The following is a 19,572-nucleotide window of genomic DNA, read 5'->3' as shown; positions in this document are numbered from 1 at the left end:
ACTGAAACCAGGACACATGTTGTACACTTTTTAATCCTTTTCTGATTTGGTGACGCCAAGAGTAAGTGCTTTTAAGGGAGCTGAAATACAGGGGTTTAGGTCTGGTGGGAAGAGGCACTAGGCCTGGGCATTACTCTGCAGTAGTCATGATGAGTCTGATTCTTTTTATTGCATCGAAAGACAGTTGCTTACAAAGTACAGGAGCACCTGATCTGGGAATTCCTGTGACTCCAAATGAACAGCATTAAATTATGCAGTCGGGGGTTACAGACAGGTGGAAGACATGGTGACTAACCAACTTAACAAAACTTGGTGCTATTGAGAGTCACAAATAAATATATCTCAGGGTTGATGTGCCCTTCTGAAATGGAGTGGAACAATATCACTGTTATTTCTATGTACAGAAACTTCAGGTGTGACATTTAGTGCCTCGGGATCTTGGCACCAATCTCAAGCTCACCCAAGTACAATTTGCAGAGAAAACGTACTCACCACTTTATGAAAATCTGCTTCATTACATTAATTGTCCACACCAAATCTCTAGATACTCTTGACTATGCACTATAAACTTTATTTTCTCAGTCTGTAATTCAGCTGTGATAATGCTATTTGATTATAATTTTGATGGAGATAGCAGTGGGATATGAGGGGAAGATTTTTCTTTTTTTTTTTTTCTTTTAAGCTGAAGGGAATTGAAAACACTTTATACATTCCAAGACTGAGGATAATTTTGACATTAGAAGAGAGGAGTGAAGGGGCCACTATCAGCATAACTTGATGCTTTTATGCAAAAATGGGTCTTTTAATACTGATTTTATCCATCTGTCATCTGCAATTTACTTGGCATTGCACAATAATAAACAGGAAACTGCTAACCATCAGAAGTGTTTTTTCCATGCCAAACTCTTTAAAAAGAGAAAACTAAGCTTTCATATTACACAAAATTGTGTTATACTAATGCCAACATATACTATGCTGACTGCAAAATTATTTCACCTTTGTGTTGATTTATTTTGTTGCAAGTTTGTATTCCAAAGACTTCTATGTACTCTGCATACATTTCTTTAGGAAATCTATTGAAACTAAATCTCTGTTGTACCTTTACAAGACTCAGGATGTTAAGAAGTTATTCAGTACTTATGTAAAGAAAGGCATAGTCACAACACAGGTATATCCATCAAACTAATTTAGGCAGAACGTAACAGAAAAAAGTATCTGAGACTGTATTTTTTTAACCAAAATTTATTTTCTATAAGGTGAAAATAATTGATGCAAAGTCCTGCAAAAGGTTTATGAAAGAGCTAGAAATAAGCTATAGACCCTCCAAGTCCTATTCGTCTGGAAAAAACAAACAAACAAACAAACAAACAAAAAAAAACATTAACTTTGGAGAAGAGTTGATATTAAATTAAAAAAAAAAAACTCTAAATTAGCATTACTGAAGATTACAGACTAGTCTTCAACTTCAGTAGTGCAGTGACTCTGCAGACAACAATCAGTTTTACATTCTGTGAGGATCTGACCCATACCTCCACGGAGCTAAAAACATTCTGACACCACTTACTCATTTGCTCATTTAAGATACTGCAAAGCAAACCTTCAAATCCTCTTCCCCATGTTTCTTCTTGCCCTCAGAGCACTCATTTGTGTGAAAGCTGGAGATCACAAGTTTAACAGCCCATCCCCAGCCATCCTTGACAGAACACCAAATGAGTACATTAATACTAATTAATCACTGTCACAAGCTGGCCACGTGTCTGAACATTCTATTTAAGGTCAGAAAATGAAGTCAGTAATTTCATCAAAAATGTGATTTTTCACTCCAAGATGGAATATACAATTAGCAGGTGCTTCCCATATTCAGATGATAGATGCAAAATATTTCCATTTAATGACTGATTTCAAACAACTGCTGCTAGTAAATGGTAATCCTCTGCAGTAATAATGGAATTGTAAGATATTGTACAGAACATTAGTTGACTTCTTTCTCTTCCTTTTTAATTTCTTTTGCTTAACTTTATGATCAAACATTATTTTGGTGCAAATTATGGAACAGCAACTTGAAAGTGCTCTAAAGCATGACTCAATTTTAGAGCAAAATATCAATATGAACAGCTAGCTAGCCTCAAATCAAGCAGAGAATTTGCAATGATTTCTAAAATCTGATGCTTGCTCAATCAGCTTGCTGACCTAAGGCCTAAAAAAGTATCACAGATATTTCATATTCCTCTGAATCATCAGGGACTGGTCAGTTACAAAAGAAATCTAAGCTGATGAATTTCATGGTTTGATTCAGCTTAGCAAATCATGTTTCAGATAATGTAACGTTAACTTTCTCTTCTTTGAAAGCATGAAGTAGTAAAGGAAAAATGACTCTAAAAAGCAAAGTCATCAATGCATGTAGAAGCAATTTAAATATTACAAGTATATAAATATTACAATTATGTTGGACAATATGTGGGGGGCTATATATGAAGTAGGATCTGAGTCACAGAGCAGAATTTTTTTATTTATTTTTTTAATTGTCAGTGATTTGGTAATGGTTTCATCACCATTTCCAATAATATAATTTACTTTAGTACCTCAGGTAATAATGGCAATAATTTGGGTATAAAATCAAGAACAAGAGTCCTTTAGGAGCTCAACACTTATAAATATGGTTCCTGGAACCTGTAAGACTGCTCTTGCACCTAAATCATGACAAAACAGAAACATTATGTGTTTTCATCTGTGTACTCAGAAGTTCCTTTTGCCCTTTCTGCATGAATTTCTACACCACAGTTACCTGGTACTACTCAACTCCCCTGTGACTCATGGAAGAGAGATTTATGTCCTTGATATTCTACTAGAACTTTCAACATCATCCACCTTCCCATATATCATCTAACTGTCTACATCAGCTGAGTCAATGAGACTTTCAGACCAGTGTAATTCTTCCCAGTCTTTTACATTTAGTTCTACCTCTTCTTCTGACTTCCAAGAGGCAAAAGCAACATGCATTGCTGAAAGGATGTGGAGTCACCAAAAAGGCTATATAAATAAAGAGGAAATTTAAAAAGCTCCACATGAAGAAATAATAAATACACAATTGGCTAGTATTCAAAAAGAATGTAGTACGTTTGGAAAACATATTCAGACCATTTCAGCAGCAAGATAAACGTATACCCATTTGTGAGAATTTGCCTCTACATTCCCACATATTCAGAAGTGAAAAAATGAAGTATCTTCTGTAATTCCTAATCTATTTTGGCATGTGACATAGAAGTGATTGAAAATTTGGTTACGTAGCTTTCAAACCAAATGCTATCTTGTCTACAGCATACTTTTCTTGGAAAATACGGGAACTGCATTACATGACTGGATAGGAGCAAATGTTCTCATTTCCCTTATATTTGCATACAGATGCCAGTTTTTCAAAGATAAAATTATAAGCTGCAAATACGCTGTCAAAGTTCAAACAATTTGTGTTGAGTACAAACATTTCTAATTGAGTTAAACTGCTACATTGAAAATAATTAAGTAGACAACAGACCATTCCTCTTCCATGCAGCACTGCAGTACAAGTATTGGGAATGGTATGTCATAGCTCAGGCCTTAACTTTTTACGGTGTCTCAATTAGCATGCATTTCAATGGCAACATTGCTCACTAAACATGGGTCCTCATTGAGAAACTACACAAAAAATAGACTTTTTAAACAAAGTATTCTCGTCTCAAATGGAGAGCAGAGTTAATTTATTTTGTGAATGCACAAAGTTGCTTTTTCTATCAAGATTATGTCTTGACTTTATAACTCAATAATATCCTGAAAAATACAAAATACTATTTAGCTATTTAGTTTACTGTTGTAATCAAACAAGCTGTATTTGTTCTAGCAGGTAACACTATAGTAGCCCTTTGTGCACAATTTCTGCATCCTCTCTGTAATTCTCCATGTGTTCAAATTTTTTAATAAAGACAATGTACCAAGATCATTTTTTCTTAGAAGGTATGCTAGAACAGTTTCCAGTAATCTGTTCTCCCTTGATGCCGTCAGAACAGCCCCTACATTTTCCATCATGTGTAGCTGGACATGCTACAATAATTTCGGAAATCTTTATAGCTCATGCTATGTTTACACTGCAACATTTCTGTATTTGAACCTACCTATTTTGCAAAACATACATACTAAAATAATTTTCAAGAAACTAGATCCATTTAGCACCCCATATTTCACTAGAAGTTGAGTTCAAATTAGTGTGAAGTTTGTAAGTAAATCAACTCTTTGAATTAAAGAGTCTATTAAAAGGTAAACAGCTACTGTTTGAGAACACAGGTCTTTGAAAACACTTTTTTTTTTTTTTTTTTTTTTTTTAGGGAAATGCAATGTCCACAAGTTCAGATTAAAAATTAATAAATAAATAAAATAAAGTATCCTGACGACTTACAGTATTTCTATCAAATTTTTCAAGTTCTTTGTCTCGCCCTTGTCATGTTTTTCAATTTCTAAGCAGTGAGTCTAAGGGAACAAGATCTAAGGGAGCAAGTTTAAACTCTAATTCAGGGCATCTTTGATGTTCTTGGTTGTCTTCTGAAATTTAGTCCTTCTTCCTGAGCTCGTTTATCTTGTGATTTGTACAATATGCCTTTGAAGTTCTCTGCAGCACTTTTACAGCAGCTCAGCCGAAGTACAAGCCCAGCAAAGCTGCTGATGTCTGGAAACTTCCTCTACAAACACATCTGCTGCTGTGCCTGGCACTGGCTGAAAGCTTCCAATGAGCTCCAGTAAGACTGATTCCTAGTAACTTCTAAGAGAAATTTGGTTCACTGTCACGTCCCAAAACCACCTTGACAGGGGATGCAATGAGGAATAAAACATATCAGTGTTGCAGTGTAGTAACTGGCAGGTTTTTGCTAGAATTAGTGAACTTTTCCAATAGTTGTCTTCCCTTAATACCAGGTTATATGTGGAAACACAGAAAACACTGAAACCATGGTACTGCTGCAAGTCAAGGTCTCAAACACTGACTCATCTCTATGTTTCCAAATTGATATTTATATTTACAGCACAAAAGGTGCAACCTTTCATTCTATTTCTGATGGGTTGGGATTTTTGTTGATGTTGGCTGGGTTCTGATTCTTGAACTTTAAAGAAATCTCTCCAAGCTAGTTTGGTTTTGAACTTTCAATTTTTATTTTTATTTTTTTATTTTAAACTATGGATAAATGGGCAGGAAAGAAATCTGAAAAAAACCAAGACTACTTAATCAGAAAAGTATTTTTTATCTAGAACAAAACAGAATTTCCCAAACCATCATTACATTTCTAAGATTCAGGAAGCTGACTCTATCTTAACTGTATTTTCATTGTTCATAATGCATTTGTGACAGTTTAGAAATCCTAATGTAAGTTCAAGCCCAAGTCCAACACTCCTATAAAAGCTGATCCAAAGCTGATCAAAATTGACTTCTGCTAACTTCCATGCACTCTGGCCTTTAATGTTTCATGCTGTTTCCGGTGAAATTGCAGCCAGTATTGCTGGGTCACTCTGTAAAAGCAGAATTAAAACCTTAAGGTTTAATCTCAGCTCCAATAAAGAAAATTGAAATTGCCCAATAACAATAGCAAATGTCTCACCATATTTTTTGCTAGGGTAGCATTTGTGTAGTTTAAAACCAGGCACGTTATATTTTCCCTTAGGGTATGTAGTAAAGGCAGAGTGTGTTGGCATTTATTTTCAAGCTCATTTAGACATTCTGACCTCCAGGAGCTCAGAAAGCACCTCCCTATCTGCTAGTCCAAATACCAATAGCACTGGCTTGCTTCCCTTCTGCGTGATGCTCACACAGACAGAACATCAACTTTTATTAAGGTGCTTATGTCATGGTACCATTATTAGGACATGAGACTTCGACTTTGTTCTCAAGAAACGGATGAATTTTCATACAGAATTCTACTGTTTATCATCGTAAAACAGTATTTTCTTTCAACTGATCTTTTCCATGTAAACAGAAACATGGCTTTAGATTATATATTTAAAATGACATGCTCACTGTGACAAGAGTTTGAATTGGCCCTGTTACTGATGTCAGAGAGGTTATATGTAGCTAATAGCAAAGCACAGCACAGACATTATTAATTCAAGACTTGCTATAGACATTTGGTTTTAAAATTCAAGTTATAAATGCATATTCATATCTGGTCTTTCAAATATACACTCATACAACCTCATTTACAAGAAAACACGAGACCATTTATGATGGATTTGGAAAACTAAACAAATGCTTAAATTACTTCAAGTCAAAGGGATATGAAAAGCATATTTAAACACTGAACTGAATATCAAATGGAAAAGATGGAAAACACTAATAATTCATAACTGGACTATACATGTATTCTTCTAACAGGAATTACAGAACAAATATTGGTAAATATGTCCCTTCCCCCACAGACTCTTCAAAGCAGAAACTGTTTCTTTACTCTTTCTGTATAGCTCTCGGTTATATTTTGACTACTGTATAATTATTACAATAAAAAAGAGCAAAACAGAGAGGAAATAATACAAATTTTAAAATCTCCTGATAGAACCATTTATTGACTTCATTAATAGCCTTAATGGTTAAAGGTTTTGTATTACAGACAGTGGAGCACGGAGACATCTACACATATCCTAATTAACAGCAATCACACACACTAATAGCATAACCTACTGCTTAAGTAAATGAACATCCTTGCCCCCCGCTGCCTTGAAGGGGCTGATAGGCATGCGCTTTATTGACAAAGTAAGCTCATTTACAGAGTGATTGTCCAAGAGGGAACTGCTGTTTATTTGTAGAGTTTTTCCCATTGAACTCACAGGGCAAACAACACACTTAAATTGTTAATTAAAATATCAACAGCTAAATGTAAATACTATGGTCTCTGCAAGTAGAATGACAAATATTTATTTAGAATGAAAGAAAAATTCTTGGAGTTTCATGTTTTAAAAAACTGCTGTAAATCAAATAATGCTGCTACCAGAGGGAAATTAAGGCACCCTGCCCAGTTTCTCCAGTAAGCACTGTCGATGGTCACACACCTTAAAGAGCCCAGAGACTTACAGACCACACAGCTGGCTCACAATTTGAGTCCAGATACCTTATTGCAAAGATGATGAGGAAGGCTGCTTCTGGAAGAGGTAAGATCTGAGAGGTGATGGTGTAAGTTTTTGTGGAGTTTTCAACAAAGACCTGAGTCTGCACTGTCTTTTCTCCATAACATATTACAATAACAACCAAATAATTTTTAAATGGTCATAGTGGCAAAACCATCATTTCATTATGCAAAATAAATAAGGTTAAGTTTTCAAAATTATATTGTTATAGGGAACAGACTTGTCTGGAGGAAACAAACAAAAAGACTAATCTTAGGAAGTTCATTGTTCATTTTTTGATACAAACTGAGCACATACTACTCAATGGTTTTGTTTTATGTTGCTCTCAAATGCCCTTACTAGAGCTCTTATACTGATCTAAAAAGCTGTCTATTGGAATACTGACTCAAACTTGTGTTCTTCCTTTTTTTTTTTTTTTTTTTTTTTTTTCCACCCTGATGTTTCAAATAACACATTCATTTCCCTAGAGAGATATAGAAAACATCATTATTTGTTAAGTTTCAGTAGGACTGTTAGAACTTGGATATCAAAGGCAACAAAGGTCCCTTCACAACTGGACAGGCAGGTATACTAAGAATGACACTAACTTCCCGTTCTTAGATTTCCCGTTCTCAATTCAATCATTCGTTTCCAAATTTCTACTTCTGAAATTCTCAAAATTAAATGTTGTGTTTCATGTCAATTTAAGTTCCCTCTCTTACCAAAGTTGATTTGCTGGTCAAAATATTCTGAAAATGTGTTTCAAAACAAGCAAAAGGAGATTTACAAACAAATAAAACAAATATTGCTCACAGAACTCTTCCTGAAGCTAATAATTACATTATCATAAGTCAGGGAGACAATACTCTCTTCTTACACATTTGATTAATGCCTACAAAGGAAGAAATAATTTGCTAGCTTTCATACAAAAGTTCTTGATGGCACTTACTTTGTCACTTTACTTACTTTGTGGCTTTAGAGTGTCACTTACTCTATGCACTTTAATGTTTAAGTGCATGAAAGACAAATCTCTGTTAAGGTTATTGCAACAAATTATGATCAGCTGAAGCGGTTATTTCCAGAAAAGGGCCTTTGATATAGTTTCTGTACCAATCTATCCATCCAACTTTATTAGACTTCTGGAAAAGTGTAAAGCCTGTAAATTTACAGCCCTAACTTACTGATTACACAAGCCAGATAGGGTGCCGGGAGGAGATTTAGATTAAATTTTCTTTTCCCTGATAAGCAGTGTATATCATTAGAGAGGAAAAAATAAGTTGTCTATGCATAGGGAGAAATAAAAATATTATTTTACTGATATTTGAGCAAAATATTTGAAGATGAAAATTAGTGTTGAATGTTTTAAAATACAGTGCAAAGCATAAAAAAAAAAAAAAGGCACAAAGTCATCTTGGATTATGTATACCAGCTATACTAAATTAAATGATTTGCCATCATTGTAGATAGTGCTTTGAAAATGCTAGTTCGGGACTTTGGGGCAGCCAAAAAGAAAGTCTGGAATTGTTACGAAACGAATTGGAACAAAACCTAGTATACCATCACATTGCTGTATAAATCAGTGGTGGATCCATCTCAGATACTGGTCCCTCACCTCAAAAAAAGAGATGAAATATAATTTGATGTGCCACAGATTTCACAAGAGAAAAAAACTAAGTGACTAATAGTTTTCAACTTGGAAGAGATAACCTAAAGGAAATATGAGACGGATCTACAAAATCATGAACAGAAGTAAAGAAAGATTATTCACTATTCCTAATGAAATAGTAACTAGAATGAATGGTAAAGAAATGTTCATACAACAAATCTGAAATGGAAAAAAAAAAACTTTAAATTGTGAAAGCAGCCACTACAAAATATCATGGCAGCCAAAATACAAACATGGTAAAGAAATGATTAGATTAATCCATGACAGACTGATAGACAGCAAGCATGGTGGTCTGAATGCAAATTCCAGCTTGGGAAACTACAGATACGTAGCAACTGGTGGAGTATAACAAAGAAAGCATCATTCCCTCATCACCCTCGTTTCCCTAAGCATCTGCTACCATCCACCCCTGCTGGAAGACTGGACACAGGGTTAACTGAACCCTTAGCCTAAATCTCCACAGCTGTTCTTACCTTCCAACGTAATGGTACTGCACCTCACCCACTTGGTTACACTATGACAATCTGAACAGTCTAGGGATTGGTATGTGATGCGTTTGAAAACAAGCTCTGAAAGGGTACACATTGCAGGTGGTTGTGTAAACTAATTCTTGCAAATTTTTGTGTGATACTGTTGACTTTGGGGGAAGGGAAGGTATGGATTTAAAAAGCAGTTCTTGGTTGAAGTTGTCATGTTACAGCTCTGTGAATGATTTCCATTCACATTACATACCCTTTCATAGTATGTTCTAACACCTGGAAAAACAATAAAACCACATCTATATCTGGATAGCCTTGAAACTAATGCAAGTTCTTGCTCCAATTATGAAGTACGGATGGATCTTACAGATTTAATTTGCGTCTGGTAGCTAATTAGTACAGTTTGAGAATGCTATTTTAATAGGCAACAGATTCCATGTTGGTAAGTTACACACTCCTGAAGAAACAACTACATCTCAGATGTATTTTCTCCCAAAGGCTACACAGTATTTTGGGGACATGCTGGATTTGCCAATTCTTTAGCACTTAACAGATCAAGTGAACTCCATTTCGAAGACATTTGCATGAGTAATGGTGAGTGACATCTGAATAACAAATAGGTCTGCCTTGTAATTGAACCACTATACTGACTAAAGTAGAGTTCTAAGATTTGCACACTTAGGAAAAGAAAAGAAAGTATTTTTTTAATCACAAACTTTATTAATCACTTGTCACGGATGCAACCATAGCAGCTATTAATCATTCACGTACAAGAGCACTCCTGTTGGTTTGCTAACCTAGGTATAAATTATCATGTCAAAGATTAACCCATTTTGTTTCATTAATACTCTGTTTTATTTCCTTCCACCCCCGTGTTTTCTCTTGCAGAAAAGGCTTGAATTGTCTTTTTGGACAACTGGAGTCTGAATGATTAATCATAGTGACAGAGAGTTGACCAGAGGTCAACAAACAATGAATAAAAACATAAGACATGGGTTCATTCCAGGTTATACTCATGTTTCATTTCAGAAGTGAGACAATAGCAGGCTCTTTTCTTCAGAATTTACTGCCTAGTAGTCAAAAGGCAACCTTAACACAATGCATGTGCAGTTACTTCCCCACCAAAAAAGAAAAAAAAGTAACACCAACAACAGAGCTATTTGTTATTAGAGTTGCTGTGTAGGCCACCCAATCTGGTGGAACAACACACTTCAGCAGTTTCAAAACACAGTTAAATGCTGACGTCTCCAGGGCTCTGACTACTGCAAACAAAGCCAGCAAGTAAGTTACAGAAGCTTTCCCTAAAGTGTAGTATAGGATCATAAATGTAGCATGATGGCTTTCAAGCTCATAACTTGTAGTCAGAACATCTTAAAACCCAAAATCCTGTTGTACTGCAAGAAATAGAAGAACTGCAAAAGAAAACAAAATGTACAGAATTGGGCATTACTGACTGACTAAATAAGAGTCTTATGGAGGCTTCTAGCAATTCTTAGTGGAAAAAAAAAAAGGATGCAAATTACATCTGTAATTATGAAAAGAACAGATTTTTATAATGCTGAATCTAATGCCATTTTTAATGTGCTAGCTTCTAAGACCAAACTGACGAGTAAGGTCTAGCTTTGATAAAAACAGGCAAACAGAGCTGTTCCCACCTCAGTGCAGTGTAAAAAGCAAGAGTTCATTTTGATGGTCATCAGGAAGTTTTTCTGTTAGATCATGAGTCTAACAATAGTCATGTTTTCAGCCCAAGGAAACAACCCTACCAACTGACTCAAAGTCAGTTGAAAGAAAGAAGGGAAGTAGAAGACATTGGGAACTCTACTGCACAGACTCTTGAGGTAAATCCTGAGCTGATTCTTAACAAATATAATTGAGTCTCCACTATGAGCTGAGACGCAAAAAATGAAATGGTGACAGGGCAGGAGACACTAAGGGAAAAAAAATTAGAGAGTAAAAGTTTAGAGAAGGATGGTCATTCAAAATTCTTCAAGAGACAAAACCCTGGAAACAAAATTCTGGAAAAAGCTCTTTGGTAGCCTGCATTTCTGTAGTGGCCTGTTTTGTTTTGTGTTTTTTTTTTTTTTTTTTTTTTTTTTAATTGACCTCCGAAAGAAAATTGGAAAATAAAGTCTTCAGATAATTGTAAAAAGAATAGGCAAACACTCTGAAAGATAATACAGATTACATTTCTCATCCTTTTATATAAAATCTACACTCTACACAAAATAGCCACCCTGTGAGTTATGACATCCATAAGTAGTGATCCTGTTCCAAAAGTAATTTATTTTTATTTTTTTTCCAGCAGATTTAGCAACTAATCTGGACATTTAAATTTCTGGAGCTTAATAAAAAAAAAAAAGGGAGAAAATGATTGCCTGCACAGTTGCCACCTGTCAAATTTCAACTTGGCCTTCAGAGTTCATTTTTGAAGATCATAAAATTATTTGAATGGAAACTCAAATACATAGTATTTTAACTTCCTTTTTACCTGGTATTTAAGTTGGTTTGAGATGTGGCTAAAAAAAGATGCAAGTAAATAAATGTTTGATTTTGTCAAAACCTTTCAGAAATAAAAACATTATAAATTCAGAAATCAATTAAAGTCCTTAATACAAACTTACACTAAATACAATAATGGTAACAAAAGTTATTTGTACTCTGACTTTGTTCTTCTAATGCCACTATCAGTGTCCAATCAGGCAGTGGAGATCAAAAATATATATCAAATCTGTAAATATTTGAGAACCACCTATCTCTTGGGTAGCACTTTCTAGCTCTAAACCTCAAACCACATTACAAATATAATCATTAGCATTCCAGCCTTAGAAACGTAGAAACACTGGTGAAGAGAAGTGGCTAAATAACTGAGCTGGGAACCAAACCAAGTGATCTGAATGCTGAGTTCTATTCAGTATAAACCCTTTTCTTAATGACGCTAACCGCAGACACCTTTGAATTGCAATTTGATCCACTCAACAATATTCTCAGTGAAGGGGAGCTATACAGGGACTGTAATGGAACAGTGTATAAATTATGCAATACTGACGCATCAAACTCCAGGCATTTTCCATGTAGTTTGAAAGTGAATTTCTTAGAATACATGAGCTTCTAAATCCTCATGCTTTTATATGTCCACTGCAAAGAGCAGCATTTGTTTGCATACTGTTTGGAGTATGTGGGCATGCCAATATTTGCATACGGCCACCAAACAAGTCCCAAGCTGATAACCACTGATGCAACTTTACCAACAGAAGTCAACTGCAATACAAAAATATATTACCTTGAGTATATTTGCATAAATGATTCATAACACACTACTAAGTTATTCTGAAGATTTGTGTGACTGAACATAATTTCAATCATCATCTCATTCTTAAGTGTTTCTCTAAGCACTTCGTTTTTCTTTGTTTTATAACTCATACAATTATCATGAGTCTTTCCAAGGAGGCAATTTTTGCCAACCAGTTAAATGCAGGACTCAGGAAAGATCTCTATGTACAATCTGTCTGATCTAGCTCGTCACCTGAGAGGATAAACAGGATTTACACTGGTCTATAGGCATTAACTCTTTGAGCTTTAAAATCTAACTTATTCTTAAAGTGACTGCTTGCCCAGCTCTACTGTATTACTCTGACTGCCTCTGAAATGCTGAGACTTCTGGTCACCCCAAGAGGTGTGCGAACGGCTTTTTCAGGGTTCCATGAAAGGTGGAGTTTTGTTGTTTGTTTGTTTTTTTAATCAAGTTCTGGATAAAGCTGAAATGATTTCCACACACACACACATACACCTGAAGACAGCAAAATGAAAGTATTTTGCCTTTAAAAGAAGTACCTAATTTAATTCAATGAGAAGTGCTTTTATTTTCAACTTTGCCTCTCTAGGAAGGTTAAATTTTATTTGGGGGGAGGGGAGTAAAGTAAAATAAACAAAGAATTAAAAACAAAAATATCTCACTTGTTCAGAGAGTTTTGTCTCTCATTCTTCAGACAAAACCATATAATACATTATATATATACGTGTGTGTGTGTATATATATATATAAACATATGATACAGCCACAAATCTGTGATTAATTTTACCTTCTGTGCAAGTAACATACTCCTTGGAAAATTTAAATCAGTTATAACCAACAGTTTTGGTTTTTGTCCCCTCACAGAAATAAATTATTCAGGATGTTATTTTAACTGTTTGGAGAAACTTCTGCTTCTAGATTCATTCCATGAAATGTGAGGCTGTGATGCACAGCCTGCTTATTTTGTGTTAGTATTTAGTGCATTTCATAACTTAACAATACAATAATTATGTTTCCATGAAAAGGTGGTTTTGAAGCACACATTCAAAGAAGTGTGAGCTCACTTTTTCTTTCATTCTCTTACATCCCTCTCCCACTTTGATGGAGTTTAAAATTGAACTGCAAGGGCTTAAGTATAAATGAAATTTAATTTTGAGCCCTGAAGTCTCTTGAGTAACTATTAGCCATTTGCTTAAACTAATTGTTTTGCACAGCAGTTGACTGGTGTATTTTTTATGTTTTAGGCATATGCAGAGAGTTAGGAACCCATAGAATATCCGTTGTCTGTAGCACTTCAGTAACTGTCTTCAAAAAGATCCTTTAAAATTATTAAGAACTGAAGAATTCCCTAAGCTTCCATGTGGGGAAGGGTAGGAATTCTGAGTTGAGAGTCTTGCATGAAATGTATGAAAATGCTTTTTAAAATCTGTGCTCATATATGTGCTCAGAAATTGCATTCACGTTTAGGTAACATTCATATAGTACACAAGATGCTTGTAAGACAACGGTACTTAAAAACTTCACTTTCAATGCTGTAAGAATCTTTATTTCTACAGACAAATAATTAAGATATAATCAGCTGCTATTTGAAGGTAAATATGTTTGCCATTTAGAGGAACAGGTGAAGGAACAGTCATCAACATAAAGTATTTGTATGGCCTTCACAAGATAGGTAAGTTGTTGATAGCTCCTCCTAAAAAGCTATGATGAACCTTGTCTACATCATCAGGGTGGAGCCAGCAAGTTAGAAAACGTTCTGCTAAGGAATCTCCTGCCCCTTACAGACTTGTCATACTTATCAGTCATGAATGCCCCTTGGAGACAGAATTGATTATTTCTTTTTTAGCCCGAAAGGAGTGCAGAGGAGCTGGAACGTATGTTTGATCCCAAGGTGTTCAAAATTAAAAAAAAAACGACTGCAGTGAAAGACCACTCTCCCTGCATATCTTTAGTGGCGTTTCAAGTATTGACTTGATTTATGACATTGCACCATTTATTCATTGCCCCTTCTTTTACTATTAAGCAGAAAATGAAGGCCAAGATGGATGGTATAAAAAATAAAAATAAAAATAAAGTGTAAATTCTGAACAGTTCTGAACAATCTCCAGATAAGCATACTAATTTGGGTAGTCAAAATACGTCAGATTAAAAGTAACTCTTTCAATCCTCACAAAGATCTCTATCAACTATTTTACCAAAGTTTTCATTATAATGTTTTTATATTGTATTGATCGTTACAGGATATTGAACTTTATCTGTTCCCTCTGTTACTAGAATAAGATAATATACAGCAAACCAGGCATGAAAACAAGAACAGTTACACAAACTGCAAAACTACAAACAAACAGAATTAAAGCTATTATAGTTGTCTCGTGCAAGGTTACAAGGTAAAGAGTATAAGATATAAAACAAAAGCTACTCCCAGTGGTGTCTGATACCTGCACATCAAAAACCCTGTTCAAATTAAAAACTACAAGACCTGGAGGTTTACCTAGTAACACTGTAATAATTTTCAAGCCTTTTCTTGAAAAGCACCGATGTTCCATTGGGAACATCAGTCTTTGGAAGACCTTATGTCCTATATTAAGCTACAGGTGTAGGCAAAATTGAAGAGGCTGCCTCATGAGAAGCACAGACATTATATTACACAGGATGACATTAGAAATTCTGATGAAAGCACAAAATTCTAATTTATTCAGAAAATGGCATTTTATTTAGTGTAGCTGTGCAATTTGAAAATTTACTGAAGAGACATCAATACAAATTTCTTGCTCAGAAAAGGTATAAGCATCTGACATTGCTGTCTGCTGCCAACAAACCACTTTCAGTATTCACACAGGATTTTGAAAGCAGCAATGTGTTGGAAAACAAGAGGGAAGTCCTTTATAATGAAATGTCCATTCATTTTTCATGTTATACTGTTCTGCCCATTCTTTCCTTCTTTCATACATCATGCTTTTAACAACACAAGTTTTTTGCCACTGGTCTATCAGCTCAGTGTCCTTTTTCAAATTGTTGTCAACTTGTTATTTTTCAGCAGTTGACAACCTGCCTATGAATTGCTGTGCCTAGAGGAATATTGCTTGTGGATTACTACAGAGATTATATAGCAAGAATTATACAACGTAGTATTGAACTATTACAAATTCCATATGAATAGCATTATAAACTAATAGGTTTGTATTTTAATTGTTCTCCTGAAAAAGCATGTCAGAAAATGCCAATGAATTTTCACTAAAAAATCTGGTTCCGCTTACCACTTATGACAACAAAATATGATTCTATGAAAATACGCCCCGAAGGTCATACAAGCCAAAGAAAAGAAGCCAACTGCTGTTACAGTGCAGGAAACTAACAGTACTAGAATCAGATTCTGCTACTTCATCATCAGAGTGCACTTTTAATGAACATCTCCTGTTCTTCAGAGCCACAGATAAAATATATAATCATGTGACCCAATTCCTAAATTGAAATGAAGCACACACTGAGAGATGACAGGTGATGTAAGAAATGTAATACTTTACTACAAAATCATCTATGAAAAATTATTTACAACAGTATCATAAGGAAATTAATACGAAAAGCTAAAAGGAACCACATTAATTAACTAGCCAGTTCTGCTTTTACAAATAGCAGATTATTCATTGGCTTAAAAAAAAGCACTTTTTGGTTCAAAAGTACTTATGCCAGACAAGCAACTGCAAGAAGACTGCTGGAGGTGAGAACTGACTGGAAGGTGGGGCTGGCAAGTTTAAGCACTTTAATATTGGGTTGTCATAGGAAAAACAAACAAACAAACAAACAAACAAACATGTATGTCACAGTTTTCAGAGGCCTAAATTTAAACAGTTTCTAAAGCTGTCAGTTAAAATCTCTTCCACCCCCCCCCCCCAACCTTTTTTTTTTTTTTCTTCTATGTAGCATGCTGGGTTCCCAAATTTATCTCTACCAGTTTTATATCAACATTTTCAAACTTGAAGTTATCAGTCCACAAAGGACACTGAATCCCACTGACTTCTAGTTACCTGGAAGTACAAGGCTGGTTAAGAATAAATTTGAAACTATCTCAAAATTACAGGAGGCCAGTAAGGAGCAAATGAGACACAGATGTGCTCTCAAAGATATCCACTGAGAAGGCAAGAGAATGAAAATGTACCTCTTGTAAATACAACACCAAATACTTCTACTGTGTAAGAGCACAGTCTCATTGATATCACTGTTAATGTAAATTAAGGATTCAGACAGCTGTGCTAACAAGCATATTAAAAAATAATTTCCCAGCCCTCTCACTGAAATGTGCAAGTTCCAAGAAGTAAAAATTATGTAATTTGTAATGCAGACTAGTAATTACAATTCCAGTGGCTTACCACTCCAATAAATACGAAGTGCCAAGCTGTGCTTATCTGGACTTACTCATTCAATTTCTCCCATAACTCAATCCACTGCAAACAAGTCTGAGATCAATGCTAACAAAACTATCTTTGTGGTATCAGGTTCAGTTCTGCTGATATACTATTATATCTTAATTTTCCTGGACACAAAATCCAACATAATTAGACATACTCTGAAGAAATTGTTTCATTTGTTCCCTTACTTTTATTAGCATTGAGATCATTGGGAAAAAAAGAACAGTAACCTCCATAACAGTACAGTAAACAATTTACTATGGTTTCCTTCTAGCAAAGTCATTTATTATGGTTTGAGAAGGCACAAGTCAGTTCCTATCAGTTAACAAAACATTTCAGCCAACCTCAAATGATACTCCTCTAGGGTTTTAACTTAAAAAACAAAAACAAAAACAAAAACAAACAAACAAAAAACACTATTGTTTGAATGCAGCAATTGCCACGTGCATTTTCCATATTGCTATGCAGAGCTATGTGTTCTTTCATTAAAATGAATCAACCATTACGCATTTATTATAAAAAACTAATCAGTAACCTTATTTTTCATTAATAATTCAAAAAGTAATAAAAGCTGACAATAAAAAAAAACACCAGTTGATATCAGCCTGTTTTCTTGTGCTTACCACTTTAAATAACATGGTTCATATTTCCTAAAATGCTTTGTACTACATAAAGAAAGGGTATCTGAAATACTGCATTTGGAAAGTATTACTAAAAAAGATTTTGATTTACACTGGATTAGATGCCCATTTTTCTGAAGAAAATGATAGAACATTTACAGCCAATCTAAAAAAAAAGGTTATAAATGACTGATAGACCAAAAAGGTTGTTACTAATGCTACAAGTCAAAAAGCATGTTTAGCCTGAGAACAAAAGATTTCACTTCCTGAATTTTCTATTATCATTGAACCCTAGAAAACGTAGCCTTTTTGTGGAGACAACCGAACAGTTTGACAGTAAAACCTCCATTCTGCACAGGCGAAAGCACAGTTTGGACACCCTCACAAGCATAACTTCAAAAGATCAGGCAAGACCTGCCTGAGTAAAAGACTTTGACTGTTTTGTTTTGCTATATATATGTGTTGGCTTCTTCCCACTCCCTGTTCCTCCAATCAGTGGTACACGAAATGCCACAAAGATCTTACCCATGATCAGTTCTTACATGGTTTATGCATGTACAATCTGTAATAGATACACACTTTTTGGTCTGATTGAGTCAACCTTTTACATTCTAAAGAAACCAGAAGTTTCCAGTGTAGGTAACAAGCTCACTAAGACATGTGCTATCTATAGGTTACAGACTTTAATAACTGGTCTTTTTCAGTTACCTTCTGGAATTCCCTAGGAGTAGTTCACGAGAGTCCCGGAGGCCAATAGCGTTCCATGTTCTTGCTCTGTTTTGCCTATTAAATGCAGATGAAACTGCTGAACTTTCTTTACATGAACAAAGTTAAATATGTAAATATTTGAAGGATCACTGAAATTAAATACTTATGGTGACCATAAAAAGGCCTTTAAAACATATCAGACTACCCAAGTCGTGACAGTACCAGCCCTATCATTCTTATTCAGATTTTAAATGGAAAATTGCATGGGACTGAGGAGGGGACTTGACTGTGTGCTCCACTCCATGACTGTGTCCAGCTGGAGCTAACCATGGCTCTGTGGACTAAACAACAGGATCCTCAACATTCCAGACTGCCCGAATCCTAAATGATGAGATGTAAGGGGTAGGTTATAGGCAGAATAACCAAAATGGCCAATAAATACTTGGCCTCAATCATGTCTTCAGCGTATTCATACCCATAACCTAAAAGCTTTGGTCTTCAGTCCCCTCAATGCTACAAAGCAGAGGTGATGTTTTAGCATGCACAGTTACTAACACCAGACCAGAAGCATTCTTTGACTGACTTATTGCATCAAAGTCACAGATTTTTGGAGCAACTTAGGACTGGAGGACTGCTACTTAGATCGCTCTAAACAGATGCAAAAAAGCTGTTATTCTAACAGCGCCCCTAGTTAAAGAAAAAAACAGCACGTTGTGACTGGAAAGATTTCTGATAATAACAGTAAGGTAGCTCTTCTGGTTCTGCATTAGAGTTAGGGTCACTCTCAGCCTTGCCCCCAGTGTTTTGAAGGAGCCATTACTCTGGATTTACCTACACATACTGGTGTTAGACTTTGTTAACTAAATCATCTAAGCTACTTCTCAAATAGCATTGGCAGCTCTCAGAGTGAGTGTAAATGTGGAATAACACAGTCTATCACTTACCTAAAACAATTAATTAACATGAGAAGAATATCACTGCAATATTAGGTGCTACAGGCTTTTCTTCCTGAAAACAGAGAATTGTTACTAGCAACATGTTTTTTCTCTGTGTAACTAAACAAAGTCGGAATGAAGTAACTTCATAATTTGCATGAGAGTGGACTAAAACAGAAAAAGAAAATCAATCAAATCTCACAGGATTAAGCAGAGCTTCAAGTTGACCAAGGTTACCTACCTTTGAGAATAAACTGTTTTCTAAAAGAGATAATCTCAAAGACTTTGAATAAGCAAGTTGCTTTCAACTAAATGAAAGTGAGGTTTACATTTTATTGGATTTGTGTTTGCTA

This window comes from Aythya fuligula, chromosome 14, assembly GCF_009819795.1.
Source record: "Aythya fuligula isolate bAytFul2 chromosome 14, bAytFul2.pri, whole genome shotgun sequence".
Taxonomy (NCBI): domain Eukaryota; kingdom Metazoa; phylum Chordata; class Aves; order Anseriformes; family Anatidae; genus Aythya; species Aythya fuligula.
This window is presented reverse-complemented; position numbering follows the sequence as displayed.